Raw genomic sequence first — 16788 nt, forward strand, 5'->3', positions numbered from 1 at the left:
TAAATAAGACATCAGAATATTAGGCACTAAACTTCTGCCTGCTGCACATTATCATTAAATGATCAAACTTCTGCCTATCAGACATTTCAATCATTAACTACTACAGTAATACTATACCATATCAGCCTAGACTTGAAGCATGTTCTTACGGCAGGGGCTAAGTTGTCACCCTGGGGGGCTTTAAATGATGATGTAGCCTATAGTTTCTAACGGTAAGACTAGATTACACCACACATTGTAATTTGAAAGACACTGTCTGTTCTCTGATCTATTCATTCAACAAACATTTACTCATACCGCTAGGTGCCAGGTATTTGACTATAATGGATATAGAGAAGACTTAAAATCAGGTCCCTGCCCTCAAGAAGCTCAGTGTCTATTAGTATACCAACTACACACCAAGCATTAAGAGAGAGGTGAATACAGTGCTACGGAAGCACAGAGAGGGAGTATATGGCTCTGATGGAGATGGCCTCCAGTTAGACAGGCTTCCTAGGGAAAGAGTATTTGAGGTGTCAAGAAGGAAAAGTAGAAATGCAACAAGCAGAAAACAGGGGTGTGCACTCATTTTAGGGAGGGGAAAGAAAATGTTAAGACATCGAGTACAGGGGAGAACAATGCTACTCAGTGCCCACTGCCGTCAAGTGTCCATCTAAAGCAAGGCAAATACAGGCATTGAGAGTAAGAGGTTTAAAAACCTGCACAGCAATTTAATAGAATAATTTTAGGTCTACTAAATCTAATTTTTTAAAAAAACTTAGGTGAGTTCTTGAGTATGTCTTTTATCGTTAATTTCATAGAAAGAAATTTTCACTTCTAGAGGTACAGGGTATGACTTGGAATATAAGAAGTCAAAAAACAAATATAATAGAAATCTTCTTAGATTCAATTTTTCTTGATGCTAGGTCATTCATTTAAAAACCTTTTTATAGGCCAGGCGCAGTGGCTCACGTCTGTAATCCCAGCACTTTGGGAGGCCGAGGCGGGTGGATCACGAGGTCAAGAGATCAAGACCATCCTGGTCAACATGGTGAAACCCTGTCTCTACTAAAAATACAAAAAATTAGCTGGGCATGGTGGCACGCGCCTGTAATCCCAGCTACTCGGGAGGCTGAGGCAGGAGAATTGCCTGAACCCAGGAGGCAGAGGTTGCAGTGAGCCGAGATCGCGCCATTGCACTCCAGCCTGGGCAACAAGAGGGAAACTCCGTCTCAAAAACAAACAAATAAATAAATAAATAAATAAATACCTTTTTATATTAAGTATTACAAAGCAGAATGAAATTCTCATACAAATGTTAACATACTAATTCCTACTTCATCATTGGTTTGTTTTGAGAATAAAACCAGTAACAGATGTCAAAGCCTGGAACAGTGTCACATATTAAGTGCTCAGTAAATGTTAGCTAGTATCAACCTAGGTACACAGTTTGAAAACCACTGCTCTAGGAAAAGTGAAACTAGTGAACTAGTTTTAAAGCAAGGAAGAGAGAGAATCCTTTTCACATTTTGGAAATATGTAAAATACAATCAACTAATATTATATAAAAATACCATCTATGATACCAACAAGTAAGACTGACTCAAATTCACATAAATGCTAAAGAAAAAGAAGGCTGTTAATACATTTAAATACAAATGTTTAGAAAACACAGTTCTAACCAAGAACTTTCTTGTTTATTTGATTAAAAGTGGTTTAACAAAAATGCAATCACTGCATCCATTTATTTCTTTTTTCTTTTGAGATACAGTCTTACTCTGCTGCTCAGGCTAGAGTGCAGTGGTGTGTTCTTGGTTCACTGCAACCTCCACCTCCCAGGCTCAAGCGATTCTCCTGCCTCAGCCTCCTGAGCAACTGGGACTATAGGTGCACACCGCCACACCCAGCTAATTTTTGTAGTTTTAGTTTCGCTATGTCGGCCAGGCTGGTCTCGTCTCCTGACCTCAGGTTACCCGCCCACCTCAGCCTCCGAAAGTGCTGGGAATACAGGCATGAGTCACTGCTTCTGGCCCATAAGTTATTTTTTTAAAGAAAATAAACAGAGGCCAAGTGTGATGGTTCATGTCTATAATCTCAGCACTCTGAGAAGTGAGGTGGAGGCAAGAGGATCGCTTGAGAGCCCAGAAGTTTGAGACCAGCCTGGGCAACATAGTGGGACCCTGTCTCTACAAAGAATTTTAAAAAATTAGCCGAGCGTGGTGGCACATACTTGTAATGCCAGCAACTTGAGAGGCTAAGGCAGAAGGATGGCTTAAGACCAGGGGATAGAGGGTGCAGTAAGCCATTATTGTGCTACTGCATTCCAGCCTGGGAGAGACAGCAAAAGAAATCTCGTCTCCAAAAAGAAAAAAACGACAAAACAAAACAAAAAGCAAAACCAGGAAAATATTTAAAATCCTTTAATTTAAAAAAGATTTTAAATTAATTATTTTAATGTATTTAAAGGCCTGAGGCCAGAGGAAGTTACACACACACACACACACACACAAAATTAGTATAAAATTAAGTGCTGAAGTCCCAGAAGTTTCTACATTATAAAAGTGATGAATATCAAAATTGTGGCTCAAGTTGGAAAGTTGCTGAGACAGGAGTGTGGCAACAGAGGTCATTAAGGGCATACCCAAACTAAAGGCAACTGTGACAAGTGCTGCTCCAGCATCACTACACTCTTAACTATAAAAAGAACAGACAAATCAGATTTTAAGTGTTGTGCTCAACATCATCAATATAATTTTAATAGTTATTTAATAAACTGAGGCCAGGCACAGTAGCTCATGCCTGTAATCTCAGCACTTTGGGAGGCTAAGGGGGATGGATCACAAGGTCAGAGTTCAAGACCAGCCTGGCCTAGACAGTAAAATCTCTACTAAAAATACCAAAAAAAAAAAAATAGCTGGGTGTGGTGGCGGGCGCCTGTAAGTACTAGGAGGCTGAGGCAGAGAACTGCTTGAACCCAGGAGGCCAGAGGTTGCAGTGAGCAGAGATCACGACACTGCACTGCAGTCTGGGTGACAGAACAAGACTCCATCTCAAGGGAAAAAAATATTGAGACACTCAAATCTTAGACAACTTATATTACTTTAATATTTTCCTCTATTACCATTTTTACTATTATCAATGACTTTCAATCTAAAAACTATTTTTATGAACTGAATTAGGGTGGTGGTAGAGCGAGGGAACAGGAAGCAATAGTGAGATAGTCACAAAAAAGTTCTAGATCTCAAACTGACTGAGTCATTGCTATCTTTAAATGAATGGATTCTGAGAAGTAGTATCAAAGAAGGCAAACACAGTACTCATACTGAGAGAAATACCACCTCTTCCTGTACCCACACCAAGGAACTCTAATGTAAAATAAGATGCCTCTCACTTTTCTTGTTCCTCTAAGTGAATCAGTCAGTTACAATGAAATTCCAGACGATCTCCAAAAAGGTGCCAGCTCTGGTAAGCTACTCATCTAGTGCTCTGTTAAATGTGGTAGATGTGTAAGAGCAAGGGCTGAGAAAAGTCGGACTAGAACATGGGCTTAGGATGAGGAATAGGGAACAGAGAAATTTCCATTCTAGCACTAGTCTCTCATGCTAGATGTGTGGGTGTTCACAAGGACTTGTGGAGCAACGGCCTTCGAAGGATTCAGAAAGCTGCCAAACAGCTACTGCATTCATTACAACACAGCCACTTAGGAGCTAACCAAAACCTTTCCTTTCTAAAATTACTGACTTTGACTACTAGTTTGCATATAGCCATTATGTAGGATTTACAGTGTTGGGCTTTTATAAAGGGACTTGGGCATTACTTCCATCCTGGAGTTTCAGCCAGGTATCATGGTTGTTTGTCAGATGGCACTAGCTCTCTGTAAGGAAACAACAGGTACAGAGTAATTCTGTCTTTCCATATACTATGAGTAGTAAAGATGTATACTTTAGCCCAGCTAAAAGACATAATGGATTTCGCTTCATGTCTTACCCAAATAATCAAGGCTCTATCTGTATTATCAATATCAAATATTATTAATATCAGATAGAATATAGGCTATAAATGTGTAAGAATTTTAAAATTATTGTAAAAACACAGATCAGAGACCAAAAACCCCAAACTGACACAGCTCCCTGAAAGTCTTTCCAAATAAGGGTACTGGTATCCGTCAAGAAGTCAGGAGGGAGAGCCAAGAGTGGTGGCTCACGTCTGTAATCCCAGCATTTTGGGAGGCCCAGGTGGGTGTATCATTTGAAGTCAGAAGTTCGAGACCACCCTGAACAACATGGTGAAACGCAATTTCTACTAAACACACAAAATTGGCAGGGCGTGGTGGCGCACACTGGTAATCTCAGCTACTTGGGAGGCTGACGCAGAAGAATTGCTTGAACCTGGGAGGCAGAGGTTGCAATGAGCCCAGATCGTGCCATTGCACTCCTGGGCAACAAGAGCAAAACTCCGTTCCCCCCGCACCTCCCCCCATAAAAGTCATCAGGAGGGAGTATAGTTAAAAGTTCCCACACTAATTTCTTCTGTATCTTAATTATTCTTATAAATTAAGCAGGGAGCTCCCCCTTGAAAACTCTTCAGCAAATCTTATCTTAGGGGTTTTGATGGGTTAAGATTAGGGGTCCTTCTGGTGCTGACAGTGTTACTTGACTGGGGGGGAAAACGTGGACAGTAGTGCGTTCTGAGAATTTGAAAACTCAAGAGGTCAGTGTACTACCCACAATAACAAGATGAACTAGTAATTTAGAACACTCTAGACCAAAGAAACAAAGAAGGTGAAAGAAAAGAATGTAAGTTATTATCGAGGTTGCTTTAGGAGATGCTAAAGAAATTCAGAATACGTTTAACCTTACAAAAATGGAGGAAAACAATAATAAAAGACTAATAAAAAAGCTGTAAAAACTATAAGAAATGAAACTGTCAAGAAATAATATGAATGCAAATTTAGAATAGTAACAATTCCTTTCCCCCACCCCCATGTATCTTAGAAAAAAAGGCTTCCAGAGAAACAACAAAACCCCATATGATTTTTAAGAGTTAACTACTGTATTAAACAATCCTACTATCACTTCAACCACTTTTCCAAAATAATTTATTTGGTTTCAGTGGTAAAATTCTGTAACATTCAACAAATCAATCTTTTTTTTTTTGAGACGGAGTTTCGCTCTTGTTACCCAGGTTGGAGTGCAATGGCTTGATCTCGGCTCACCGCAACCTCCGCCTCCTGGGTTCAGGCAATTCTCCTGCCTCAGCCTCCTGAGTAGCTGGGATTACAGGCACACGTCACCATGCCCAGCTAATTTTTTGTAATTTTAGTAGAGACAGGGTTTCACCATGTTGACCAGGATGGTCTCAATCTCTTGACCTTGTGATCCGCCTGCCTTGGGCTCCCAAAGTGCTGGGATTACAGGCTTGAGCCACCGCACCCGGCCTAACAAATCAATCTTTTAATTCTAAATTCATTTATAAGTGATTTCCATTTTACAGACTAAATAAGCTACTCTTGTCTCTCATTAAGATTATGCTAATCTATATAAATGATTTGTTTAAGAAACAGTAGGTAACTGTTATGAAGAGCCTTAAAATACAGGCAAAATAACAGGAAACAAAGAAGTTTCAATTTCAATTCAACAGTTTGCTGAGATTCATTAAAAAACACACTGTTAACATGTTTAATCTCTAACTTTAGGATATATGTATCAGTCATTATTTCTATATCATCAGTTTATCAGCATATGAATATACCCTAACAAAGCATTTCTAGGAAAGGTGAGGCCAAATCTGAAGGTTTCTTTTTTTTTTTTAATGGTGAAAGATATACATATATTTAGAATTAGCCAGCTGGACTCAGTTTAGATGATCCCAATTTTGTCGGCAACATCCAAAGCGTCGTAACCAGGAGCCAGTCGAACATATGCCTTCTTCTCTCCATCAGGCCAAATCAGGGTGTTGACCTTGGCCACATCAATGTCATAGAGCTTCTTCACAGCCTGTTTGATCTGGTGCTTGTTGGCTTTAAGATCCACAATGAACACAAGTGTGTTGTCTTCTATCTTCTTCATGGCAGACTCAGTGGTCAGCAGAAACTTGATGATGGCATAGTGGTCCAGTTTGTTTCTCCTGGGGGTTACTCTTCCGAGGATATTTGGGCTGCCTCCGGAGTCGCAGTGTCTTGGGCCGCTGGAAGGTGGGTGACATGCGGATCTTCTTTTTCTTGTGGTGTGGACACCTTTCAACACTGCCTTCTTGGCCTTTAAAGCCTTTGCTTTGGCTTTGGCTTTGTGGGGGGCAGGAGCTTCCTTCTTCGCTTTCAGCGCCATCTTGTGAAAAGGGCTGAAGGTTTCTTTGACTGACCTTTGCTGTGTCAACCCAGGCTGAAGTGCAGTGGTGAAATCTCAGCTCATATGTAACCTTTGACTTCCAGGTTCAAGCTATTCTTTGGCCCCTCTGCTTCCCCCCAAATTCTGGGATTACAGGTACCTGCCACCACACTCAGCTAACTTTTAGTAGAGATAGGATTTCACCACGCTGGCCAGGCTGGTCTTGAACTCCTGACCTCAAGGGATCCTGCCCTCTTCTGTTTCCCAAAGTGCTAAGATTACTGGCCTGAGCCACAGCATCTGGCCTAAATTAGATTTTATCTTATTTTATTTTATTTTTGACACAAAGTCTTGCTCTGTCACCCAGGCTCGAATGTAGTGGCGCAATCTCAGCTCACTCCAACCCCCACCTCTTAAGTTCAAGCAATTATCTTGCCTTGGCCTCCCTAGTAGCTGAGAATACAGGTGCCCACCACTATGCCCAGCTAATTTTTGTATCTTTAGTAGAGACCGGGTTTCACCATCTTGGCCAGGCTGGTCTCAAACTCCTGACCTCGTGATCCACCGTGCCTGGCCAAGAGATTTAATCATTAAAACAAAACAGGGACAGAGTAACTCTGTTATGTATCAGAATAAATGAGTTTTTAGAAGTTACATTATCATTGTGCAACTAAATTTTATACTATTTTTAGCTATAATCTTGTAGGAAATCACACCTTCTCAGTGTCTTTATTGGTAACTATGTAATCAAACTATTACGATCTAAAGGTCTCTGGTCTCAGAAACTACCATTGTATGACTAAACCTGCTAGAATTAAATGTCATAAAGGATTTGTTGCCTTAACAAAGGAGGCAGTGAATCACCCAAGACTTAATCCAAACCAATTCATCTATGAAATTATTATTATTTATTTTTATTTTTTGAGATGGAGTTTCCCTCTTGTTGCTCAGGCTGGAGTGCAATGGCATGATCCCGGCTCACCTCCACCTCTGCAATCTCTGCCTTCCGGGTTCAAGCAATTCTCCTGCCTCAGCCTTCCAAGTAGCTGGGATTCAGCGTGCGCCACCATGTCCGGCTAATTTTGCATTTTTAGTAGAAATAGTGTATCTCTATGTTGGTCAGGCTAGTCTTGAACTCCCGACTTCAGGTGATCCACCGCATCCAGCCAAAAATATTTTCTATCATTAATAAAATAAATGCCTTAAACAGCCAAGTGTCCTTGTATGATTTTTAAATGTTACTAATTAAGAACTGTTAAGACTTAGAATCCAAGAATGATCAATCAACCCCATTCTGGTGCCCGTTTTAAGTTCATTTTTTAAAAAATGAACTATGGAATGAAGTTATAATTTTCAGAGATAGAAGCAAACCTTATAACCAATGTGACTGATCCTATAGGCTGTGGGATTTAGCGGACACCACACAGAAAACATCAGTCAAACTCAAGCTGCAAAGCCTAAGCAGATCCTTACGTCCTTGCATCCCCAAGGTTAAAACTTTTTATTTAATCCTATACCAAATTCCAAACCTCTACAACCAAATTTTAACAATGAAGTATGCTGGAGGAACAAGGTGACCACGCGACCAGGCTGCCCAGGACCATTCCACTTTTAGCCCACTGTCCTAGCACACAGAACTACTTTTATTGTCTCTTGCTTTACTGCTCTTTTGCAGATACTGTGGTTGCATTTTGTTGCTGTCATTTTTAACCAACTGAAGTCAAGCAAGTCTATCAGTGCTAATTTCTACCAGCATGTGCTCACTTCATGTCTCTGTGGCACATTTTGGTAATTCTCCCAATATTTCCAACTTTTTAATGATGATTTTATCTGCTATGGCGATCTGTGATCAATGGTCATTAATGTTACTACTGTAATTGTTTTGGGGTGCCACAATACATGCCCACGTAAGATAGTAAACATAACTGATATATGTTGTGTCTGCTCTGACTGCTCCAACAATGGCGTGCTCCCAATCTCTTCCCTCTCCTCTGGCTCACCTATTCCCTGAGACACAAAAATATTAAAATTAGACCAATTAATAACCTTAAAATGGCCTTTCTGTATTCAAGTGAAAGGATGAGTTACATGTCTCTCACTTTCAAAAGCTAAAAATAATTAAGCTTAGTGAGGAAGTCATGTCAAAACCCAAGAAAAGCTAAAGCTGGGCCTCTTGTACCAAAGAGCAATGTTGTAAATGTAAAGAAAGAGTTCTTGAAGGAAATTAAAAGTGCTAACCCAGTAAACACACCAAATGATAAGAAAGCAAAACAGACTTATTGACAATATGAAGGAAACTTTAAGTGATCTGGCTAGAAGCTAAGGCCAGCCACAACATTCCCTTAAATAAACGCCTAATCCAGAGCAAGGTCTTAACTCTCTTTAATTCAATGAAGGCTGAGAGAAGTGAGGAAGCTGCATAAGAAAAACCTGAAGCTAGCAGAGGTTGGTTTATGAGGTTGACTGAAAGAAGCCTACTCCAGAACATAAAAGTACAAGGTGAAGCTGCAAGTGCTAATGTCAAGTTGCAATAAGTTATTCAGAAGATCTAGCTAACATCACTGATGAATGGAGGTAGTTACATGAAATACCTACCACATTTTCAATGTAGAGGAAACAGCCTTATACCAGAAGATGCCATAGAGGACTTTCATAGTAGGTCAGTATCTGGCTTTGAAGCTTTAAAGGAAAGGCTGACTCTCTTGGGCTAATGCAGCTGGTGACTTTAAGATAAAGCCAATGCTCATTTAGCATTCCCCAAATCCTAGGGTCCTTAAGAATTACGCTAAATCTACTCTGCCTGCACTCTACAAATCCAACAACCAAGGAAGCATGGATGATGGCCTCTGTTTACAGCATGGTTCACTGAATATTTTAAGCCCATTGTTGAGACCTAATGCTCAGAAAAAAAGAGATTCCTTTCAAATTATAGCTGCTCACTGACAATGCAGCACTTGTTCACCAAAGAGCTCTGATGGAGATGTACAAGATTAAGGCTGTTTTCATGCCTGCTAACATAAAACCACCTCCATTCTGCAGCCCATAGATCAGGGAGTAGATTCAACTTTCAAATGGAATTATTTAAGACACATTTCATAAGGCCATAACTGTCATAGTGATTCTTCTGATGGATCTGGGCAAAATAAATTGAAAACCACCTAGAAAGGATTCACCATTCTAGATGCCATTAAGAACATTTGTGTGGAGGAAATCAAAATATCAACATTAACAAGAGTTTGGAAGAAGCTGGTTTCTACTCTCAAGAATGACTTTGAGGACTTTAAGATTTCAGTGGAGGAAGTATCTGCAGGGGAAAAAGCAAGAGAATACTAGAATTAGAAATGGAGCCTGAAGATGTGACAGAATTGCTGCAAACTCATGGTAAAACTTGAACAGATGAGAACTTGCTTCTCATGGATGTGCAAAGAAAGTGGTTTCCTTGAGATGGATCTCTTCTGGTGAAGATCCTATAAACATTGCTGAAATGACAATAAAGGATTTAAAACATTGCCTAAACTTAGTTGATAAAGCAGTGCCAGGGTTTGAGAGAAGTGCCTGTGATTTCGAAAGAAATTCTATTCTAGTTAAGATGTCATCGGCCGGGCACGGTGGCTCAAGCCTGTAATCCCAGCACTTTGGGAGGCCAAGGCGGGTGGATCACAAGGTCGAGAGATCGAGACCATCCTGGTCAACATGGTGAAACCCTGTCTCTACTAAAAATACAAAAAAAATTAGCTGGGCATGGTGGCGTGTGCCTGTAATCCCAGCTACTCAGGAGGCTGAGGCAGGAGAATTGCCTGAACCCAGGAGGCGGAGGTTGCGGTGAGCCGAGATCGCGCCATTGCACTCCAGCCTGGGTAACAAGAGCGAAACTCCGTCTCAAAAAAAAAAAGATGTCATCAAATAGCATCACATGCTAAAGAAAAATCTTTTGTGGGCTGGGCACGGTGGGTCACACCTGTAATCTCAGCACTTTGGGAGGCTGAGGCAGGCAGATCACCTGAGGTTGGGAGTTTGAGACCAGCCTGACCAACAATGGAGAAACCCCGTCTTTACTAAAAATACAAAATTAGCTGGGTGTGGTAGCGCGTGCCTGTTATCCCAGCTACTCAGAAGGCTGAGGCAGGAGAATTGGTTAAACCCAGGAGGTGGTGATTGCAGTGAGCTGGAAGAGTACGCCATTGCACTCCAGCCTAGGGAACAAGGGCAAAACTCTGAAAACCTTTTGCGAAAGGAAGCGCCAACTGATGCGGCAAACTTCACTGCTGCCTTATTTTAAGCAATTGCCACAGCAACCCCTGACTGGTAAGCAACCATCAACGTCAAGGCAAGACCCTCCACCAGCAAAAAGATCAGGAAAGGCTCAGATGATTGTTAGCATTTCTTGGCAGTTAAGTATTTTCTTTTTCTTTTTTTTTTTTTGAGCCACCGCGCCCGGCCAAGTATTTTCTATTTAAGGTAAGTACATTGGTTTTTAGACATAATGCTATTGTGCACTTAATAGACTACAGTATAGTGTAAGCATGACTTTTATACATGCTAGGAAATCAAAAATTTGTGTGACTTGCTTTACTGAAATTTACTTTATTGGATTTTGGTGGTCTAGAACCAAATTTGCAATTATTAATGCCATTTCTTTTCATTCTTAGAAATATCCCACTTTGGAAGACACTGTATGATCATCCTGTAGAAAAGACATTAATATTTTAATTCAGGCTAGGTGTGGTGGCTCACGCCTGTAATCTTAGCACTTTGGGAGGCCATGGCAGGTGGATCACCTAAGGTCAAGAATTTGAGACCAGACTGGCCACCTGGTGAAACCCCAGCTCTACTAATAATACAAATATTAGCTGGGTGTGGTGGCACACACCTGTATACCCAGCTATTCGGCAGGCTGAGGCAAGAGAATTGCTTGAACTCTCGGGAGGCAGAGGTGCTGCAGTGAGCTGAGATTGCACCACCGCACTACAGCCTGGACAACAAGAATGAAATTCCATTTCAAAGAAAAAAAACTATAATTCAAAATTATTACTTCAATACTTAAAAGGTAAAAAATAAATCTTCTGGGTGTATCATTTAACGTTCATGTAAAAGGTAATAAAACTTCTTCAGGCATGTACTGACAACCAAGTGATGCCATCCATAACAGTTCTTAAGATTTATTTATTTTTTTTTTTTTGAGATAGAGTCTTGCTCTGTTGCCCAGGCTGGAGTGCAGTGGTATAATCCCAGCTCACTGCAACCTCTGTCTCCTGGGTTCAAGTGATTCTCCTGCCTCAGCCTACCATGTTTTGAGATTACAGGCACCCACAACCACGCTTGGTTAATATTTTTTTGTATTTTTAGTACATGGGGTTTCGCCATGTTGGCCAGGGTGGTCTTCAACTCATAACCTCGGGGGATCTACCAGCCTTAGCTTCCCAAAGTGCTGGAATTACAGGTGTGAGCCACAACGCCTGGCTGGTTCTCAAGATTTTAAAAACAAAAAGTTGCCTATATATCAAATGAACAGATACTAATTCAAACAACTAACCCTAAATATTAACTTCATTAATGCCAAAAAATAAAGCAACTTTACTAATGATACTTCAGAGCTTTTACTTTTTAAATATCCTGTCCCTCCTCCTCTATTAAATCATTCTTTAAGATAATAACTCCTTGCCAGGTGTGGTGGCTCATGCCTATAATCCCAGCACTTTGGGAGGCTGAGGATTGAGAAGGATCACTTGTAGCCAGGAGTTTCAGATTAGCTTGGGCGGTTAAGCAAGATCTTGTCTCTACAAAAAATTAAAAAATTAGGTGGTACCTCATGCCTGTAAGTCCCAGCTACTCAGGAGGAGTGTTTGCACCCAGAAGTTGAAGGCTGCAGTGACCTATGATCACACTACTGCACTCCAGCCTGGGTGACAGAGTAAGACCCTGTCTAAATAAATAAATAAAAAAAAATAAGTCATCTTATAATATCTTATGCCTCCTTGCTTAGTTTAAAATAAAATTAGTAGGTAATAATACAATTATGCACATTTTTTTTAGAGCTACTCCTGAGTAGCTAAGACTACAGGTGAATCCCACCATACCCAGCTGTTTCACTCAGGCTGGAGTGCAGTGCAGTGCAGTGATCACAGCTTACTGCATCCTCGAACTCCTGGACTCAAGGGATCCTGCCACCTTAGCCCTACTATAGTCACAGGCTACCATGCCCAGCTGATCTTGTATTTTGGAGAGGCAGGGTCTCAACATCTTGCCCAAGCTGGTAACTCCTGGGCTCAACCAATCCTCCTGCCTCAGCCTTCCAAAGTGCTGAGATAACAAATGTGAACTATTATGCCTAATTTTAAAAAATGAAGATTTTTATTTTAAAGGCACAGGGTCTTGCTATGTTGCCCAGGCTGGTCCTGAACTTCTGGTCTCAAGTGATCCTCCTGCTTTGGCCTCCCCAAGTGCTGAAATTACAGGCGTGAGCCACCTCACCTGACTGAGGAACACTTTTAAAATGTACATTTATGGGCCAGGCGCGGTGGCTCATGCCTGTAATCCCAGCACTTTGGGAGGCTGAGGCAGGCAGATCAGAAGGTCAAGAGATTGAGACCATCCTGGCCAACACAGTGAAACCCCGTCTCTACTAAAAATACAAAAATTAGTTGGGCATGGTGGCGTGCGCCTGTAGCCTCAGCTACTTGGAAGGCTGAGGCAGGAGAATTGCTTGAACCTGGAGGCGGAGGCTGCAGTGAGCCAAGATCGTGCCACTGCACTCCAGCCTGGCACCTGGCGACAGAGTGAGACTCTGTCTTTAAAAAAAAAAAAAAAAAAAAAAAGGTACATTTATGTCCTAAGGTATAAAGAAAAAGTAATTTTTAATAAGACAGTATTTTCAATAGGTAAATATTCATATACATGAAGTATAAACACAATGTACTCAGATATCTGCCTCTAAGAATCAACAATAAAAAACAACCTTCAAATACAGACTTAAGTTAATAAAAGCAAAACAAATATCATGAATGGCCTGACCAGTCAAGTTACAAGCAAAACAACAATTCTCCCTTGAATTTTTTTTTTTTTTTTTTTTTGAGATGGAGTCTCGCTCTGTTGCCCAAGCTAGAGTGCAGTAACACGAACTTAGCTCACTGGCAAACTCCACCGCCCAGGTTCAAGTAATTCTCGTGCCTCAGCCTCTGGAGTAGCTGGGACTACCTACAAGCATGCACCACCATGCCTGGCTAATTTTTTTTTTTTATAAGTAGAGACGGGGTTTCTCCATGTTGGCCAGGTTGGTGTCAAACTCCTGACCTCAGGTGATCCTCCTGCGTCAGCCTCCCAAAATGCTGAAATTATAGGCATGAGCCACCACCCTTGATTTTTACACAGTAGATGCATTCATGGTTAATTCTGTATGTTACTAAAATGATAAAACAGGCCAGGCATGGTGGCTCATGCCTGGTAGCGCTCAACAACAACAAAACCTATAAAATAAAACTTTGTCTTTAAATGTAAAACCAAACTAGGGTTTGGCCTCAGATAACGCCTGTAGGGTGTTTGTTTGTTTTTTTTTTTTTGAAACAACAGTCTCACTCTGTCGCCAAGCTGGAATGCAGTTGTGCAATTTTGGCTCACTGCAACCTCCCACTCCCTGGTTCAAGCAATTCTCCTGCCTCAGCCTCCTGAGTAGCTGGGATTACAGGCATACACCACCACACCCAGCTGATTTTTGTGTTTTTAGTAAAGATGGGGTTTCACCATATTGGCCAGGATGGTCTCCATCTCCTGACCTTGTGATCCACCCACCTTGGCCTCCCAAAGTGCTGGGATTGTTAAGTTTTTTAGCTAACTGAAAGAGCACCTGGACAATTCCTTACACAGGCTTTGCCTCTATGTGTTAGAGGATGTGTAGTCCCACTGACCTATGTCCACTCAAAAAGTCAGTGCTACCCTTCCCACCTGAGCAGAAACACTGGGTAAAAGGTATATACAAGTGGAGCTCAAAAAAAAAAAAGGATTTATTTAGTTATGGAATCAGAATTTTTCTTAAGATGGTATCAAATGAGAGGCAGAAAATACGGGAGAAGAAGGTATTTCAAGGTGAAGAGTGGCATTTGAAAATATCCACACAATGATATAGAAAGACATTGAAGGTGGTAATCTTTATAAAAGAAAAACTCTAATCACAAAGAGAACAAAAGGCACGAATATTTCACAGTATTCACTATGAATCATATTTGACTGACTCAGTGGAATGAGCATTGGGCCAGTAATTTGGTCTTCAAGTAGAGTTTAGATCAAGTTCCTCAGTTTAATCTCCTCTTCTACAAAATACACTTGACCCTTGAACACAGGTTTGAACTTTATGGGTCCACTTTTCCACGGATTTTTTTCAAACAGTCAGCTCTCTATATCAGCAGGTTCTGCAACCAAAACCAAACATGGATCACAAACACAATATTAAGGAGACACAAAACCTGCATATATAGAGGGCCAACTTTTTGTACCCACAGGTTCCAGAAGGCTGAATAAGGAACTTGCGTATGAGTGGATTTTGTATACAAGGATGTGCTGGAACCAATTCCCCTCAGATACAGAGGTAGGGCAATAATAAAACTCTTCTCCAGTTTTAAGAATCTACATTAATTCCGAAGCACTAAGTCAAAAGGGCAATCTGTCAAGCAGCTGAACTCAATACAAATGTTTCCTCAGTATTTTTTATTCACAAAACGTAGCAGTGTCTATCACATATTAGCCATGGCCTGGCAACATGCTGAAATGGATGCAACAGAAATGTAATTTCACATACAGTATTACTTTCAAATGGTAAGTTACTTGAATTATTTTAATCCTTTATTTTGATCAAAGTCATAACATGTACTAGTTAACTGCCACTCAAAAATTCCTAAGAAAAAATGATAGTTTCCCCATTCTGTTCCCTTTTTCTTTTTTCAAGACAGGGTCTCATCCTGTTGCTCATGCTGGAATACAGTGGCATCATCTCAGCTCACTGTAGCATCAACTTCCTAGGCTCGAGTAATCCTCCCACCTCAGCCTCCCAAGTAGCTGGAACCACAAGTGCATACCACCACATCTAGCTAAGTTTTTTTATTTTTTTCTACAGATGGGGTTTTGCCTTTTTACCTAGGCTGGTAACTCCTGAGCTCATGTGATCCTCCCAAGTCAGCCTCCCAAAGTGCTGGGATTACAGGAATAAGCCACCACATCCCAGTTTCTGCTCTGTTTCTAAGCTCCTTCAGGGAATGCTTTTTTAAAATCCTGACTTAATACTGACATGTCTAATTCTCTCCCTCTCCCCAAGGCAACCATCATTACTAGTTTCTTGTACATTCTTTTTGTTGTTGTTTTGTTTTTGAGACAGAGTCTCACTTATGGCCCATGCTAGAGTGCAGTATCGCGATCTCTGCTCACTGCAACCTCCGCTTCCTGGGTTCAGGAGATTCTCCCACCTCAGCCCCTGCAAGCAGCTGGAACTACAGGTGTGTGCCACCACAACCAGCATTTTTTTTTTTTTTGGGTAGAGATGAGGTTTCACCATGTTGACCAGACTGGTCTCCAACTCCTGACCCAAGTGATCCACCCACCTTGGCTTCCCAAAGTGCTGGGAATATAGGCATGAGCTACCACACCCGGCCTCTTGTATATTCTTCTAAGGATTCAAAACATTTAAAATCCATTTTTGTTCCTCTCTCCCTCATGTTTGCACACTACACATTATTCTACACCTTAGCTTTTCCATTTGATAGTCCCTCTGAGATAATTACATGTCCATGTATTTAATAGCTGCCTCATTCTATATATAACACTGTATGTACAGTATTCTACTATGTGGGTACCCTAATGATCTATTTAGCTTCCTTTGAGGAACACTTAAGTTGCTTCCAATCTTGGTATTTCCAACTATGCACCAAATGTACACTTGATCCTCAAGACAAATTATTAAACTGTCCTCCCTAGAGATAACTTAAATTTATACTCCCACTAGCAATGCATAGACATTCCCATTTCTCAACATCTTTCTGACCCCAGTGTGTATCAAACTTTTAAAACCTTTTCCAATCGAATGGGTAAAAAAATCTTTATACAGTTTTCATAACATTTTTCCTTATAAATGAAGCTGAACATCTGTATATCCTTTTATTAATAGTGAGTTTATATCCTTTGTCCTTTTCCTAATGAGTTTTTCCTTACTGCTTTGTATGGTCTTCAAGTATGAGTTTAGATCAAGAGTTTGTAGGAACTCTTTATATACTAATTAGTATTAGTTCATTTTCCAGTTGCCTCAGATGAAACTGTATGTAAACAGCCTGTCTAGCAATAAAACTCCATTTAATATTTGTCTATTAATTAAATCACATAAAATAATACCAAAACTTCTAACCAATATGAGGAACACAAGTGAGTATGACTATCTGATTGCATACACAAACAGGAGACTATTTTTTTTTTTTTTTGAGATGGAGTCTCGCGCTGTTGGCAGGCT

General features: G+C 40.7%; 1 protein-coding gene and 1 pseudogene across 1 annotated transcript in view; both read right to left on the bottom strand.

Moving 5' to 3' along the window:
* Positions 1–16788, bottom strand: part of YWHAQ (tyrosine 3-monooxygenase/tryptophan 5-monooxygenase activation protein theta) — a 53731-nt gene that overhangs the window by 10086 nt on the left and 26857 nt on the right. The gene's annotated exons all lie outside the window — the stretch shown is intronic.
* Positions 1–16788, bottom strand: part of LOC141583613 (large ribosomal subunit protein uL23 pseudogene) — a 33189-nt pseudogene continuing 16401 nt past the window's right edge.

Source organism: Saimiri boliviensis, chromosome 1 (genome assembly GCF_048565385.1).
Source record: "Saimiri boliviensis isolate mSaiBol1 chromosome 1, mSaiBol1.pri, whole genome shotgun sequence".
Taxonomy (NCBI): Eukaryota; Metazoa; Chordata; class Mammalia; order Primates; family Cebidae; genus Saimiri; species Saimiri boliviensis.